This window comes from Gallus gallus, chromosome 6, assembly GCF_016699485.2.
Source record: "Gallus gallus isolate bGalGal1 chromosome 6, bGalGal1.mat.broiler.GRCg7b, whole genome shotgun sequence".
Classification (NCBI taxonomy): Eukaryota; Metazoa; Chordata; class Aves; order Galliformes; family Phasianidae; genus Gallus; species Gallus gallus.
Window position 1 is genome coordinate 20,777,349 of NC_052537.1, and position 17,485 is coordinate 20,794,833.

General features: G+C 54.8%; 1 long non-coding RNA gene across 1 annotated transcript; it reads right to left on the minus strand.

Moving 5' to 3' along the window:
- Window positions 1-6,653: 6,653 nt before the first annotated feature.
- LOC112532640 lies at window positions 6,654-16,961 on the minus strand. The gene is made up of 7 exons (XR_005861012.2): window positions 16,541-16,961; window positions 14,443-16,352; window positions 12,852-14,255; window positions 10,754-12,664; window positions 9,163-10,566; window positions 7,064-8,974; window positions 6,654-6,852 (listed from the first exon to the last, which is right to left on the minus strand). It is a non-coding gene; the product is annotated as an uncharacterized LOC112532640 (long non-coding RNA).
- Between the last annotated feature and the right edge of the window lie 524 nt (window positions 16,962-17,485).

The following is a 17,485-nucleotide window of genomic DNA, read 5'->3' on the forward strand; positions in this document are numbered from 1 at the left end:
ATTCCTCATTTTAGTTGAGAATTTGAGACTGACTACTAGTTTTAATATAAAAACCCACCAGCTGATTTGCTGAAATGTAAAATTTCTAAATTAAAAAAAAAAAAACCCTTCCATCCCATTTTTAGTAGGGGATGGAACACTGGTATGGATCTGCTCTGAACCCAGGAAAACTCAGTTCCAAAATAATTACTAGCCTAGTTACAAGATATGACAAGTGAAATCTTTCTAACAATTCCTGGGATGTCCCATTTTCCAGGGGAGATCTCCAGTTCTAAAGTATTAGTTTGACAGAGATTTCTTCTGGTTTTATTTCATTTATTCCACCACTACCAAAAAACTACCTTGCATATACATACAAGCACTATGTTTTCCAGTTACTTGTTTTGTACATTCAAAGATTGGAGTTATTCTTGGTTATTACATGACTTCCATCAAGAGCTCCCAACACTGTACCTCCCCATGTCAATGACCACCTCCTCTTGACATCAAAATGTGAATTTTTGAGCTACTGTGGCAAAAAGTCATTATATTTTGCTAGTGATTTTTAAAGCAATTAAAAAGCTTAAAAGCAACATGAAGTATTCTGGGAAACAAAGGCGTGTTAACACACAGGAACGCACAGCCAAGGTTTTCTTGTTGGTTCAAAAGCCAGACCCCCTTAAATGGAAGGGAAATGCCATGATCCACCTGAATTAGATACATTTTGGCAGTGGAACAGAGCTTATTTATTACTGTATCTTTAATAAACGGTCATTATCAGCAAAGTTTTTCAATAACGTTTTCACAGAAAAGGCTTCATTGCAAACACTTGTGGGAAAACTGGACTTCCACCATCAGTGATATTTCATCTCTCCCGGGAATATCACTTTTCTCTGTTCTTAATTGAGTGGTATCCCCACATTCTAAATTGCCATATTCTCCTGCAAAATTACTCACATCACCAGTGCTGCCAACAGACAGAAGATTTTCTGTTGATAATGTGTGTAAAAGAAACAAGCATACTAAATTCTACATGCTCAGTTCCATTCTCTGCTTTTAAGTGGAAAGTTTTCTGGTTTTTTTTGTTTGTTTGTTTTACTTATTTTCCAACAAAAAACATGTGCGCATTTCCATTTGACTACAACATCTATTAAGTTGTTTTATTTACTTATGCTCCTTTCAAATAAAGGGGGGATCCTTCAGAAGCATTCATCTCTTTTGTCACTGTGCTCTTTCTAGCAAAAAGATATATCAGGAAATATATCAAGCAAATATATTTGCTTTCCTGAAGCCCTGTGGGGAGTCCCTGCTTAGCAGCAAATACTGACTTGTCACTTTTACTGAAGGCACAATCCTGTCAATGCTGTGCATGCAAAACTGCCACAAACTGCAGTGCCCCAGGGTAAGACCTGCTACAAAGAGTAATGGTCCCTAAGAATGTGGGTGATTTTTTTTTTTTTTAATCCAAGTGCCAGCAACAATAATTATGGAACCAAATTTTCATAGGATCACGGAGTTGAGTTGGAAGGGACTCTTGGGTCATCTAGACCAACTCCCTTGCAGTGAACACCCACAGCTAGATCAGGTCACTCAGAGCGTGGTCCAGACTGACCCTGAATGTCTCCAAGGACAGAGCATCCACCACCTCTCCGGCCAACCTGTTCCAGTGCATCACTACCCTTACTGTAAAATACTTCTTCCTCATACCCTATCTATATTTCTCTTCTTTTAGTTTGAAACTATTTCCTCCTGTCCTATCATAATAAACTGCTAGAGAGACTGTCCCCTTCTTTCTTACAGCTCCCCTTTAGATACCAAAAGGCCATGTAACGCTGAAACATGAGAGAAAGCACCACAATGAAAGCAGAGTAGTAAGGGCCCAGGCTGCAGCAAGGGAGGACTTGCTTGAATACAACAGCTGTAGGCACAGAACCAAAGAAAAGCTGCTGCTTACCTGAGGAAGGTCTCAAGCATACAGGGATCTCCAGAAAGATCTACTTGCCTCCACTGCCAGCCCTGAAATGAAGTCTGGGAAGGGGTGGATCCTGGCTCCACCACTCCCAGCCACTCAGCTGCATTGCATGCACCTTGGTCCTGCCTTTCCACCAGGTTCTGCATCACTGTTTAAAGCCCTGACATTGCATTTACCCTACAGACTGTTATTCTACATATCAAAACTAGTTTCCCATTCAAGAGGAGGGAAAAAGACTTGTTACTCTTGACTTAATGACACAAAAGGTACACTTCCAAAATTTGAGACTATGCATGATTCTAGATTAAACAAAACTGCAGCCGTGTATGCAGTTAATTCCACGGTGCTAAGGCAACTTTTTTTCTGAGTACGTTCATCTGGAAACAACAGAAGGAGGCGACTGACAAAGCCCATAACCTTTCTAGTGCTCAGGAGCTGAATTTGTTAGCAAGTACTTCTCCCCTAGTCTCTCTGACAGTTACAAACAAAGCACAAGCTAAATTCCCATGTATATGTGTCTAAAAAGCCAAAGAGAAAGTCAGATAAGTTCTACACTACTAAAATGTTGTGCAGTCAAAGCAGCAACAACAGGAAAAAGACATTGTTCCAGTAGTATCACTGTGTTGGAGAGTCTAATAATGCTGGTAGACCTACTGCTGAGTATCAATGCTACAGAACATCTTTCAAGCTTCTGAAAGATGCTGCAGTACCATTTTCAATCTACACTGCGTGAGTTTTGTCAAAAGGAAGAACAGGGCACATAGGGAGAAGGAAAAATTTCATCAAGAGTTGAAGAAGTGCCTGCAAATCCTGAGAGTTCTATCAACTTAATGTAGAACATAGAATCCAAACAATTGCAACAGGAGTGCTTTGCTGGATTTCCTGCCCTGTGTCATCAGATATCACACACGTTTTAACTTAGGAATCACACCTGTTACCAAAATACAGAGATGAAAAATAGACTGGTTTTGCTGTTTGAATGTCAATCAGACATGCCTCTAACTTCAGCACATTCAGTACAACACTAACAGCACACGTAAAGGCCATTTTGCCTTGACTTTCTGAGCAAAACTGTATGTGGTTCTAAAGTTATACTCTAAAGCACAGCATTATAAAGAATATCATCAACAACAGAACTTTAAAAAATAAATTATAGCTCCTTAGAAAGTTAAACTTCAAGCTCTGAAAATAACAGCAACAACAGTCTTTTTCTTACTGTCTCGGGTATCACCCTTTATTTCACTTTATCACAGTCCTTCTTCTGACCCAAAGGAATCCCTTTGTCTTATAGTCAACTTCATACCCAAATGCCAGTAGCTATTAAGACAACCTCTTGCCATTACTAGCACCACCATCTCAGAGAGCCATCTCCCTTTATACACTCAGAGAACAAGGAATGACAAATGGGTTGTCAGCTATGAACTCTCTACAGTCAAGAAGGTTTCAGATCCAGCAAAAGAATGATTGCAAAAAATGCTTGAAAGGTGCACAGAGGAGACAGCAAATCCGTTCTCAAAGTATAAGAGTCACCTGGTACCTGATAAAATGGGCCTAAGTTTTAGGAAACTTGTAAAACGGGCCTAAGGAAACCAGGCGTCTTCCTCTATTTACACCTTATGGAAGCATTGCAACAGTATTTTTACTAGAAAGTCTTTTTAAAATTTCAAAAAGTAACTAAATCAATTCATGGACCCTGAATTCAGTAACAATTCCTATCCGGGTTCCCCCAGACCTCAGATTAAGCTAATGTTAATTACTGCTACAAAGTAGCAGTAGCTGTGGATCAGCTTTCCCCATTCATTGCCATATTTCTCTCCGCATCTGAAAAGCAAAGCTCTCTAGGTTCTATCTTGTGCGATCCCAACATCTTACAATAGGTTTATTAAAAGCTAAACAACACTAAGCTTTCTTTATTAAAGATTAACTGTTTTGCCATCTGCTTAGACCTTTCATGCTCCCTTTTTTCCCATCTTTTCACAAATAACTTGACTTAATGAAAACCATATGATTTTACTATGGACACTATTATTTTGTACTGTAAAGGCCCAAAGGAACTAATGCAAGGCAAAACCGGTTATGATTTTGAAGATGTACACTCCAAGCTTCTTGCACTTCCCAATAATAGCGTATCTTTTTGCACTCAAAAACTTGTTAATGTCAAAGGATAACATATGAATCTAATGCCTTATTACTATAAAGTCTTAATAATCTAGCTCAAACACAAACAAGAGCTATTATTATTTCACTTGGAATGCATCTTAACTGCTAGACCCAGAAAAGTCTCAAGAGTAATTCATTTAAAAACTATGCAGAGAAACACTTACTGGTACCTACCTTATATTTCACGGGGTTTCTCTGGCTCACCCCTGTGATGCCTTCCAGGGTCCTAAGGCTGATGCTGCTGACTTCGGACAGCAGGTGAGTGGAGCGGCACAGAAACAGTGTGTTTTCTGCAGTGCCAGGAACGTGGGTCTTCCCTCTTGGAATATGCTTGGGTTTATCTAAAAATGCTTTCTGAATACTGCCTTTTTTCTCTTCACAGGTTTTCAGGTGAAATCTGTGAAAACTGGTGGTATGCATTTTCCATTTCTCATGAAGAGCTTTGCAGTAAGCAGGACATCTAATCATTCTTTCCATTCCTTAAGGATTAAATAGCAGTAGAATGCTGCTTTTATTTTTTTTAATATTATTCTTTTCAATTTATATGGTGATTTCCCCTTACAAGACGGGCTCTGATGGGTGTAGCATCACAAAGCTATTAAGCACACATCTGGGATGTATGCAGTATGCACAGACATCGCTCACACACGTGATTTCTATCTACTTAGTCTACAGGAAAATACAGAATCATCTCTGTAGGACTACCTCCAACTTTGCAAGACCTATCACTTATAAGCTCATTTGCCTAGAAAAGCCATCAAATTAAGGCAATAAGTTTGTCAGGGGATCATTGAGGCTGTCAGACTATACAAATTCATACACTACCTCAGTTTAACGTTCTCATTTTCTAGATGGTACTCAAAAACGTTTGACCTGTGTTCTAACTAGATTCTAAATTATGCAGGAAGTCTGAAAGTCTGATCTTTTCAGCGTGCTCTGTATACCTGCAGGCAAGAGTGGTTTTCTTCTTTCTCACTGAAAAAAAATACTACATGCCAAGTTCTGAAAGATTTCATAGTTCTCTTTTAAAAGATGAACTAAAAAGCATAGAGGTGAAAGACAGGCCTCTGTGCAAGGTACCGGCTGATCCACACAGCTGAGGTGGGACGCTGCAGATACTCGTCCAGAAAAATCTATATTGGTAAAATGATTTGTATCCCTTTGTGCATTGCTACAGAAATACTACTGAAGCTTGTACGCAGCATACTTACACCTATTTAAGTTTTACTGGATTTACAACAGCAATCAGAGAACCTTCAGAACTAAACTTCAGGTAGCAGTCTTAGTGTTAGGATAAGATGCCTATCAAAACACATCACACCTTCTGCCACTCCCTTTGTGGTGACTTATCCTTCTAGCTTTCCCATTTACTGGAATTGTTGTTTTAATGCTCTTCTTACCCCACTCTCTTTCTTGGACAGCAGCTAGTTCGACTTGCTCCCCCCCTGCCCCAGTCTCTCCTCCTTCCCCCTGGGAAGCAAAGGAGTGAGCTGCATAAGGCTAAACTACCAGCCAAGTTAGCCCCAGCATTAGAGAAGCAAAATCATGAGCCCCATCAATCAAGGCCAAGTTACCACAGAACATGCAGTAACATCAGGTTTGAAAAAAGAGAAGGGATACAGCACCAGCAGAAAGAACCACATTGACAGTTCATGGGGAACCAGGCACATACAACTAACCCTGACCACATTCATCCCATAAACCAAAGAAACGTCTAGCATTTGGCTGACACCTCTGAAAATAAAAACACAAAAGGGAAAAGACTTAAACACAAGAGAAAGTGGAACAGAGGCATCTTACCTGGCTAAAAACCTACACCTGAGGCTGCTTGACAAAGGACATAGGAAAGATTAAGTGAAGCTAAGCCACATCAGACAGTCCTAGGCCCCAAACAAAGACCACCAATATCCTCACCTCAGCTTGTATGATTTTCCTGAAGGGAGGAGGAAAAGAAAGAGAGCTGTTGGAGAGGATCCAGAGGAGGGACACAAAGATAAACAGGGAGCTGGAGCACCTCCCCTACAAAGACAGGCTGAGGTAGCTGGGCTTGTTAAGTATAGAGAGAAGAAAGCGGCTGGGTAAACTAACCGCAGCATTTCAGTACCTGAATAGAGCCTATAAACAGGAGGGGAGTCAACTGTTTGACAGGATAGCTAACAGGAGAACAAGGGGAAATGGTTTTAAGTTCAGGGAGGGAAGATTTAGGTTGGATGTCAGGGGGAAGTTCTTCACTATAAGAACGGTGAGGCAGAGAAACAAGCTGCCCAGAGAAACTGTGGATGCACCGTCCCCGGAGATGTTCAAGGCCAAGTTGGATGGGCCTCTGGACAGCCTGGTCTAGTGTCAAATGAGAAGGTTAGTGGGCACACCTGTGTCAAGGAGAATGGAGATCCATGATACTTGAGGTACCTTCAAACCTGCACCACTCTGAGATTCTGTGAGAAAGCTTGGCAGAAAAATCAACTAGTAAGAAACAAAATAATTAATGCTACCAAAGACTCAAAACCAAGAATAAATACACAAAGGAAATGAACAGCAAATATAACAGGAAAAACAACATGGAAAAAAAACTTTATTCACAGCTGACGACGCTGACAAAAAGAGTGATAAAGTCTTACAAAACCGTTCAAAACTGTGGCTCCAAAAGGCAAAGAAATACAAGAAAAACAGTCAACAGATACCCCATCTTGATTTTGCAGCCCAGGTCCCCACGCCGCTTCTTCTTTCTTCTGCAGCAGCTCCTGAAACATCAGCGGGGACACCATTAGACCTGCGCGGTGGCAAGCCGCCCACCCGGCGGAAAAGGCAAATGCAACATCGCTAAGGAACTCGGCACGCGGCCACCCAGCCAAGAAAGGCCTCGCAGCCCTGTTCCCTTCCTTCCCCCCCAACCCCCCGCCCCCCACCCCCAGCATCATCCCAGCAAAAACTACTTCGAGCAGCTTTTCTCACCTCACTGACACGCGGCGGACTTCCAGCCAGTGCTGCGGGGGATCACAGAGGCGGGCAGACTGGGCAAATGGGGCTGGGCACACAAAAAGCAGCAGCCAAAGAGTCAGCTTCCCTGCTTACAGGGGACCCCCGGCCACTGCCGCCATTGAAAAGGGCCTGGGACTCCGGGACACAGATGCTCCCTGACTTACAGGGCAGCCCCCATCCCTACGGCCGAGGGAGGCTCCTTCTCTCCCAGTCCGGGGCACCTCGACCCACACCCCGCTAGCGGGGCGGTCACCCCACACAGGCTGCCAGCAGAGCACAAACGCTCACGCACCCAGACCCTGATTACAGGCGGGTGGACAACACCCCTGGAGCCACAGAGCTCGGTTTCCCCCCCAGCGGCAGGAGCAACTCTCAGCAGCCAGGCAGCGGGGCGGCACGGCCAAAGGCCGCAGTCGGGATCCCAGCCCCGATTCCAGGGAGGGCGCAAGCCCCACCCCACATCTCACGGCCCCGCGCCTCTGAAAGGCCGGGGCCACATTCCCACCTGAGTACAGGGGGTCTCTCAGAACGCAGCTCACCAAGCACACACGGGGGGCACACACAGCCCTGCCTACAGGACGGTACCCCCACACCTCACCCTCTTCAAGAAGCCCCGCGGAGCACGAGGCTCCCGCCAACGCCTGAGTTACAGGCTGGCCCGCCCGGCAGCAGCAGAACATCACCAACGCCTCGTCTTTGGAAGCCCAGGGAGCTACCTCGACCCACCGAGCGGGGAGGTCACCCCACACACAAACAGCACCTCAACCTGCACCCTCTGACGGGACAGGGAGGGGTCACTCCCACCAGCTGGATGGCTAAAGCAGCCGGCTGCAACGCTGCAGCCTCCCCACACCTGATTACAGGGCGGGCGGGCTGCTCAGGGACAGAGGGCTCCAAAGCTTGGGACACACACCCCGAGTACGGGGCTGTCACCGCCGCCAGCAGGACAGGCAGCCACGCAAGGACAGGCCCAAGCCCTGGCTACAGGGAGGCCTTGGCCACAGAACTACCGTGTGGCTCTGATCTGCACTAAGGAAAATAGTAGGAAGACAGGACACTCGCTGCGCTCGCAGGACTAAGAGGGAACACCCCTTTTGCGGCATGCACCAAAGTCCTCCATTCCCCCCTGGGAAGTCAAAGCTAAGCTGCAGCCATCTTTGTGGAGGCCTAAAGGGAAAGCACAGCCGCTCAACCACTCCACAAACACAATCAAGGAAAGGAAGGGGAACACGCACACACAGGCACAACTTTCCAGAAGGGAAGGACAACGCAGCACAGCCAACACCTGGGAATAAACCCACAACCACGGGCAACAGACAAGAGCCTGTGACCTGTCCCTAGGCTGCACGGAGGCCACGGACCTCAACGTGCCAAGGGGCTTCTCAGATAAAGCCAACGGCCAAATGCCGTGACGCACACCCCGAGTACGGGGCCGTCGCATTGACAAGCCACCATCAGGCAACGATGCCGAGGGGCCGGGGGAGGAAGAGGGGCAGGGAAACGGCACTACCCTGCTTACAGGGTGGCCTTGGGGTCCGGCGAGCTCCATTTCCCACTCAGGTGCGGAGAGGTGGCTCTCGCCCTCCGTTACAGGGGGCCACGCTCCCCAGGCAGCCAAAGGAGCAGCAAGGCAAAAGGCCAACTACAGCAAAGACCCGAGCCCCGCTTACGGGGAGGTCGCCCAGCACAACGCCAGCCTGGTCACCAAAGGCGCCGGCAGCTCTCAACTCAAACGTGACTGTGCCCCTGCTAACGGGACAGGTGCTTTGCCCAGGGAGCCTCTCTCCTTCCCCCCCGCATCTGCACGCTTCCGCTTCCTCTTCTTGCTTGCTCCTGCCTCCCAGGTCCCCACGCCGCTTCTTCTTCTTCCTTCTGCAGCAGCTCCTGAAACATCAGCGGGGACACCATTAGACCTGCAGGGTGGCAAGCCCCCCCACCTGAAGGTAAAGGCAAACACAGCATCGCTAAGGAACTCGGCACGCGACCACCCAGCCATGGAAGGCCTTGCATCCCACCCCCCACCCCCCCCCCAAGTCGTCCCCACAAAAACCACTTCGAGCAGCGTTTCTCACCTCACTGACACGCGGCGGACTTCCAGCCAGTGCTGCGGGGGATCACAGAGGCGGGCAGACTGGGCAAATGGGGCTGGGCACACAAAAAGCAGCAGCCAAAGAGTCAGCTTCCCTGCTTACAGGGGACCCCCGGCCACTGCCGCCATTGAAAAGGGCCTGGGACTCCGGGACACAGATGCTCCCTGACTTACAGGGCAGCCCCCATCCCTACGGCCGAGGGAGGCTCCTTCTCTCCCAGTCCGGGGCACCTCGACCCACACCCCGCTAGCGGGGCGGTCACCCCACACAGGCTGCCAGCAGAGCACAAACGCTCACGCACCCAGACCCTGATTACAGGCGGGTGGACAACACCCCTGGAGCCACAGAGCTCGGTTTCCCCCCCAGCGGCAGGAGCAACTCTCAGCAGCCAGGCAGCGGGGCGGCACGGCCAAAGGCCGCAGTCGGGATCCCAGCCCCGATTCCAGGGAGGGCGCAAGCCCCACCCCGCATCTCACGGCCCCGCGCCTCTGAAAGGCCGGGGCCACATTCCCACCTGAGTACAGGGGGTCTCTCAGAACGCAGCTCACCAAGCACACACGGGGGGCACACACAGCCCTGCCTACAGGACGGTACCCCCACACCTCACCCTCTTCAAGAAGCCCCGCGGAGCACGAGGCTCCCGCCAACGCCTGAGTTACAGGCTGGCCCGCCCGGCAGCAGCAGAACATCACCAACGTCTCGTCTTTGGAAGCCCAGGGAGCTACCTCGACCCACCGAGCGGGGAGGTCACCCCACACACAAACAGCACCTCAACCTGCACCCTCTGACGGGACAGGGAGGGGTCACTCCCACCAGCTGGATGGCTAAAGCAGCCGGCTGCAACGCTGCAGCCTCCCCACACCTGATTACAGGGCGGGCGGGCTGCTCAGGGACAGAGGGCTCCAAAGCTTGGGACACACACCCCGAGTACGGGGCCGTCGCATTGACAAGCCACCATCAGGCAACGATGCCGAGGGGCCGGGGGAGGAAGAGGGGCAGGGAAACGGCACTACCCTGCTTACAGGGTGGCCTTGGGGTCCGGCGAGCTCCATTTCCCACTCAGGTGCGGAGAGGTGGCTCTCGCCCTCCGTTACAGGGGGCCACGCTCCCCAGGCAGCCAAAGGAGCAGCAAGGCAAAAGGCCAACTACAGCAAAGACCCGAGCCCCGCTTACGGGGAGGTCGCCCAGCACAACGCCAGCCTGGTCACCAAAGGCGCCGGCAGCTCTCAACTCAAACGTGACTGTGCCCCTGCTAACGGGACAGGTGCTTTGCCCAGGGAGCCTCTCTCCTTCCCCCCCGCATCTGCACGCTTCCGCTTCCTCTTCTTGCTTGCTCCTGCCTCCCAGGTCCCACGCTGCTTCTTCTTCTTCCTTCTGCAGCAGCTCCTGAAACATCAGCGGGGACACCGTTAGACCTGCAGGGTGGCAAGCCCCCCCACCTGAAGGTAAAGGCAAACACAGCATCGCTAAGGAACTCGGCACGTGACCACCCAGCCATGGAAGGCCTTGCATCCCACCCCCCACCCCCCCCCAAGTCGTCCCCACAAAAACCACTTCGAGCAGCGTTTCTCACCTCACTGACACGCGGCGGACTTCCAGCCAGTGCTGCGGGGGATCACAGAGGCGGGCAGACTGGGCAAATGGGGCTGGGCACACAAAAAGCAGCAGCCAAAGAGTCAGCTTCCCTGCTTACAGGGGACCCCCGGCCACTGCCGCCATTGAAAAGGGCCTGGGACTCCGGGACACAGATGCTCCCTGACTTACAGGGCAGCCCCCATCCCTACGGCCGAGGGAGGCTCCTTCTCTCCCAGTCCGGGGCACCTCGACCCACACCCCGCTAGCGGGGCGGTCACCCCACACAGGCTGCCAGCAGAGCACAAACGCTCACGCACCCAGACCCTGATTACAGGCGGGTGGACAACACCCCTGGAGCCACAGAGCTCGGTTTCCCCCCCAGCGGCAGGAGCAACTCTCAGCAGCCAGGCAGCGGGGCGGCACGGCCAAAGGCCGCAGTCGGGATCCCAGCCCCGATTCCAGGGAGGGCGCAAGCCCCACCCCGCATCTCACGGCCCCGCGCCTCTGAAAGGCCGGGGCCACATTCCCACCTGAGTACAGGGGGTCTCTCAGAACGCAGCTCACCAAGCACACACGGGGGGCACACACAGCCCTGCCTACAGGACGGTACCCCCACACCTCACCCTCTTCAAGAAGCCCCGCGGAGCACGAGGCTCCCGCCAACGCCTGAGTTACAGGCTGGCCCGCCCGGCAGCAGCAGAACATCACCAACGTCTCGTCTTTGGAAGCCCAGGGAGCTACCTCGACCCACCGAGCGGGGAGGTCACCCCACACACAAACAGCACCTCAACCTGCACCCTCTGACGGGACAGGGAGGGGTCACTCCCACCAGCTGGATGGCTAAAGCAGCCGGCTGCAACGCTGCAGCCTCCCCACACCTGATTACAGGGCGGGCGGGCTGCTCAGGGACAGAGGGCTCCAAAGCTTGGGACACACACCCCGAGTACGGGGCTGTCACCGCCGCCAGCAGGACAGGCGGCCACGCAAGGACAGGCCCAAGCCCTGGCTACAGGGAGGCCTTGGCCACAGAACTACCGTGTGGCTCTGATCTGCACTAAGGAAAATAGTAGGAAGACAGGACACTCGCTGCGCTCGCAGGACTAAGAGGGAACACCCCTTTTGCGGCATGCACCAAAGTCCTCCATTCCCCCCTGGGAAGTCAAAGCTAAGCTGCAGCCATCTTTGTGGAGGCCTAAAGGGAAAGCACAGCCGCTCAACCACTCCACAAACACAAACAAGGAAAGGAAGGGGAACACGCACACACAGGCACGACTTTCCAGAAGGGAAGGACAACGCAGCACAGCCAACACCTGGGAATAAACCCACAACCACGGGCAACAGACAAGAGCCTGTGACCTGTCCCTAGGCTGCACGGAGGCCACGGACCTCAACGTGCCAAGGGGCTTCTCAGATAAAGCCAACGGCCAAATGCCGTGACGCACACCCCGAGTACGGGGCCGTCGCATTGACAAGCCACCATCAGGCAACGATGCCGAGGGGCCGGGGGAGGAAGAGGGGCAGGGAAACGGCACTACCCTGCTTACAGGGTGGCCTTGGGGTCCGGCGAGCTCCATTTCCCACTCAGGTGCGGAGAGGTGGCTCTCGCCCTCCGTTACAGGGGGCCACGCTCCCCAGGCAGCCAAAGGAGCAGCAAGGCAAAAGGCCAACTACAGCAAAGACCCGAGCCCCGCTTACGGGGAGGTCGCCCAGCACAACGCCAGCCTGGTCACCAAAGGCGCCGGCAGCTCTCAACTCAAACGTGACTGTGCCCCTGCTAACGGGACAGGTGCTTTGCCCAGGGAGCCTCTCTCCTTCCCCCCCGCATCTGCACGCTTCCGCTTCCTCTTCTTGCTTGCTCCTGCCTCCCAGGTCCCCACGCCGCTTCTTCTTCTTCCTTCTGCAGCAGCTCCTGAAACATCAGCGGGGACACCGTTAGACCTGCAGGGTGGCAAGCCCCCCCACCTGAAGGTAAAGGCAAACACAGCATCGCTAAGGAACTCGGCACGTGACCACCCAGCCATGGAAGGCCTTGCATCCCACCCCCCACCCCCCCCCAAGTCGTCCCCACAAAAACCACTTCGAGCAGCGTTTCTCACCTCACTGACACGCGGCGGACTTCCAGCCAGTGCTGCGGGGGATCACAGAGGCGGGCAGACTGGGCAAATGGGGCTGGGCACACAAAAAGCAGCAGCCAAAGAGTCAGCTTCCCTGCTTACAGGGGACCCCCGGCCACTGCCGCCATTGAAAAGGGCCTGGGACTCCGGGACACAGATGCTCCCTGACTTACAGGGCAGCCCCCATCCCTACGGCCGAGGGAGGCTCCTTCTCTCCCAGTCCGGGGCACCTCGACCCACACCCCGCTAGCGGGGCGGTCACCCCACACAGGCTGCCAGCAGAGCACAAACGCTCACGCACCCAGACCCTGATTACAGGCGGGTGGACAACACCCCTGGAGCCACAGAGCTCGGTTTCCCCCCCAGCGGCAGGAGCAACTCTCAGCAGCCAGGCAGCGGGGCGGCACGGCCAAAGGCCGCAGTCGGGATCCCAGCCCCGATTCCAGGGAGGGCGCAAGCCCCACCCCGCATCTCACGGCCCCGCGCCTCTGAAAGGCCGGGGCCACATTCCCACCTGAGTACAGGGGGTCTCTCAGAACGCAGCTCACCAAGCACACACGGGGGGCACACACAGCCCTGCCTACAGGACGGTACCCCCACACCTCACCCTCTTCAAGAAGCCCCGCGGAGCACGAGGCTCCCGCCAACGCCTGAGTTACAGGCTGGCCCGCCCGGCAGCAGCAGAACATCACCAACGTCTCGTCTTTGGAAGCCCAGGGAGCTACCTCGACCCACCGAGCGGGGAGGTCACCCCACACACAAACAGCACCTCAACCTGCACCCTCTGACGGGACAGGGAGGGGTCACTCCCACCAGCTGGATGGCTAAAGCAGCCGGCTGCAACGCTGCAGCCTCCCCACACCTGATTACAGGGCGGGCGGGCTGCTCAGGGACAGAGGGCTCCAAAGCTTGGGACACACACCCCGAGTACGGGGCCGTCGCATTGACAAGCCACCATCAGGCAACGATGCCGAGGGGCCGGGGGAGGAAGAGGGGCAGGGAAACGGCACTACCCTGCTTACAGGGTGGCCTTGGGGTCCGGCGAGCTCCATTTCCCACTCAGGTGCGGAGAGGTGGCTCTCGCCCTCCGTTACAGGGGGCCACGCTCCCCAGGCAGCCAAAGGAGCAGCAAGGCAAAAGGCCAACTACAGCAAAGACCCGAGCCCCGCTTACGGGGAGGTCGCCCAGCACAACGCCAGCCTGGTCACCAAAGGCGCCGGCAGCTCTCAACTCAAACGTGACTGTGCCCCTGCTAACGGGACAGGTGCTTTGCCCAGGGAGCCTCTCTCCTTCCCCCCCGCATCTGCACGCTTCCGCTTCCTCTTCTTGCTTGCTCCTGCCTCCCAGGTCCCACGCCGCTTCTTCTTCTTCCTTCTGCAGCAGCTCCTGAAACATCAGCGGGGACACCGTTAGACCTGCAGGGTGGCAAGCCCCCCCACCTGAAGGTAAAGGCAAACACAGCATCACTAAGGAACTCGGCACGCGACCACCCAGCCATGGAAGGCCTTGCATCCCACCCCCCACCCCCCCCCAAGTCGTCCCCACAAAAACCACTTCGAGCAGCGTTTCTCACCTCACTGACACGCGGCGGACTTCCAGCCAGTGCTGCGGGGGATCACAGAGGCGGGCAGACTGGGCAAATGGGGCTGGGCACACAAAAAGCAGCAGCCAAAGAGTCAGCTTCCCTGCTTACAGGGGACCCCCGGCCACTGCCGCCATTGAAAAGGGCCTGGGACTCCGGGACACAGATGCTCCCTGACTTACAGGGCAGCCCCCATCCCTACGGCCGAGGGAGGCTCCTTCTCTCCCAGTCCGGGGCACCTCGACCCACACCCCGCTAGCGGGGCGGTCACCCCACACAGGCTGCCAGCAGAGCACAAACGCTCACGCACCCAGACCCTGATTACAGGCGGGTGGACAACACCCCTGGAGCCACAGAGCTCGGTTTCCCCCCCAGCGGCAGGAGCAACTCTCAGCAGCCAGGCAGCGGGGCGGCACGGCCAAAGGCCGCAGTCGGGATCCCAGCCCCGATTCCAGGGAGGGCGCAAGCCCCACCCCACATCTCACGGCCCCGCGCCTCTGAAAGGCCGGGGCCACATTCCCACCTGAGTACAGGGGGTCTCTCAGAACGCAGCTCACCAAGCACACACGGGGGGCACACACAGCCCTGCCTACAGGACGGTACCCCCACACCTCACCCTCTTCAAGAAGCCCCGCGGAGCACGAGGCTCCCGCCAACGCCTGAGTTACAGGCTGGCCCGCCCGGCAGCAGCAGAACATCACCAACGCCTCGTCTTTGGAAGCCCAGGGAGCTACCTCGACCCACCGAGCGGGGAGGTCACCCCACACACAAACAGCACCTCAACCTGCACCCTCTGACGGGACAGGGAGGGGTCACTCCCACCAGCTGGATGGCTAAAGCAGCCGGCTGCAACGCTGCAGCCTCCCCACACCTGATTACAGGGCGGGCGGGCTGCTCAGGGACAGAGGGCTCCAAAGCTTGGGACACACACCCCGAGTACGGGGCTGTCACCGCCGCCAGCAGGACAGGCGGCCACGCAAGGACAGGCCCAAGCCCTGGCTACAGGGAGGCCTTGGCCACAGAACTACCGTGTGGCTCTGATCTGCACTAAGGAAAATAGTAGGAAGACAGGACACTCGCTGCGCTCGCAGGACTAAGAGGGAACACCCCTTTTGCGGCATGCACCAAAGTCCTCCATTCCCCCCTGGGAAGTCAAAGCTAAGCTGCAGCCATCTTTGTGGAGGCCTAAAGGGAAAGCACAGCCGCTCAACCACTCCACAAACACAAACAAGGAAAGGAAGGGGAACACGCACACACAGGCACAACTTTCCAGAAGGGAAGGACAACGCAGCACAGCCAACACCTGGGAATAAACCCACAACCACGGGCAACAGACAAGAGCCTGTGACCTGTCCCTAGGCTGCACGGAGGCCACGGACCTCAACGTGCCAAGGGGCTTCTCAGATAAAGCCAACGGCCAAATGCCGTGACGCACACCCCGAGTACGGGGCCGTCGCATTGACAAGCCACCATCAGGCAACGATGCCGAGGGGCCGGGGGAGGAAGAGGGGCAGGGAAACGGCACTACCCTGCTTACAGGGTGGCCTTGGGGTCCGGCGAGCTCCATTTCCCACTCAGGTGCGGAGAGGTGGCTCTCGCCCTCCGTTACAGGGGGCCACGCTCCCCAGGCAGCCAAAGGAGCAGCAAGGCAAAAGGCCAACTACAGCAAAGACCCGAGCCCCGCTTACGGGGAGGTCGCCCAGCACAACGCCAGCCTGGTCACCAAAGGCGCCGGCAGCTCTCAACTCAAACGTGACTGTGCCCCTGCTAACGGGACAGGTGCTTTGCCCAGGGAGCCTCTCTCCTTCCCCCCCGCATCTGCACGCTTCCGCTTCCTCTTCTTGCTTGCTCCTGCCTCCCAGGTCCCACGCTGCTTCTTCTTCTTCCTTCTGCAGCAGCTCCTGAAACATCAGCGGGGACACCGTTAGACCTGCAGGGTGGCAAGCCCCCCCACCTGAAGGTAAAGGCAAACACAGCATCGCTAAGGAACTCGGCACGTGACCACCCAGCCATGGAAGGCCTTGCATCCCACCCCCCACCCCCCCCCCAAGTCGTCCCCACAAAAACCACTTCGAGCAGCGTTTCTCACCTCACTGACACGCGGCGGACTTCCAGCCAGTGCTGCGGGGGATCACAGAGGCGGGCAGACTGGGCAAATGGGGCTGGGCACACAAAAAGCAGCAGCCAAAGAGTCAGCTTCCCTGCTTACAGGGGACCCCCGGCCACTGCCGCCATTGAAAAGGGCCTGGGACTCCGGGACACAGATGCTCCCTGACTTACAGGGCAGCCCCCATCCCTACGGCCGAGGGAGGCTCCTTCTCTCCCAGTCCGGGGCACCTCGACCCACACCCCGCTAGCGGGGCGGTCACCCCACACAGGCTGCCAGCAGAGCACAAACGCTCACGCACCCAGACCCTGATTACAGGCGGGTGGACAACACCCCTGGAGCCACAGAGCTCGGTTTCCCCCCCAGCGGCAGGAGCAACTCTCAGCAGCCAGGCAGCGGGGCGGCACGGCCAAAGGCCGCAGTCGGGATCCCAGCCCCGATTCCAGGGAGGGCGCAAGCCCCACCCCGCATCTCACGGCCCCGCGCCTCTGAAAGGCCGGGGCCACATTCCCACCTGAGTACAGGGGGTCTCTCAGAACGCAGCTCACCAAGCACACACGGGGGGCACACACAGCCCTGCCTACAGGACGGTACCCCCACACCTCACCCTCTTCAAGAAGCCCCGCGGAGCACGAGGCTCCCGCCAACGCCTGAGTTACAGGCTGGCCCGCCCGGCAGCAGCAGAACATCACCAACGTCTCGTCTTTGGAAGCCCAGGGAGCTACCTCGACCCACCGAGCGGGGAGGTCACCCCACACACAAACAGCACCTCAACCTGCACCCTCTGACGGGACAGGGAGGGGTCACTCCCACCAGCTGGATGGCTAAAGCAGCCGGCTGCAACGCTGCAGCCTCCCCACACCTGATTACAGGGCGGGCGGGCTGCTCAGGGACAGAGGGCGCCAAAGCTTGGGACACACACCCCGA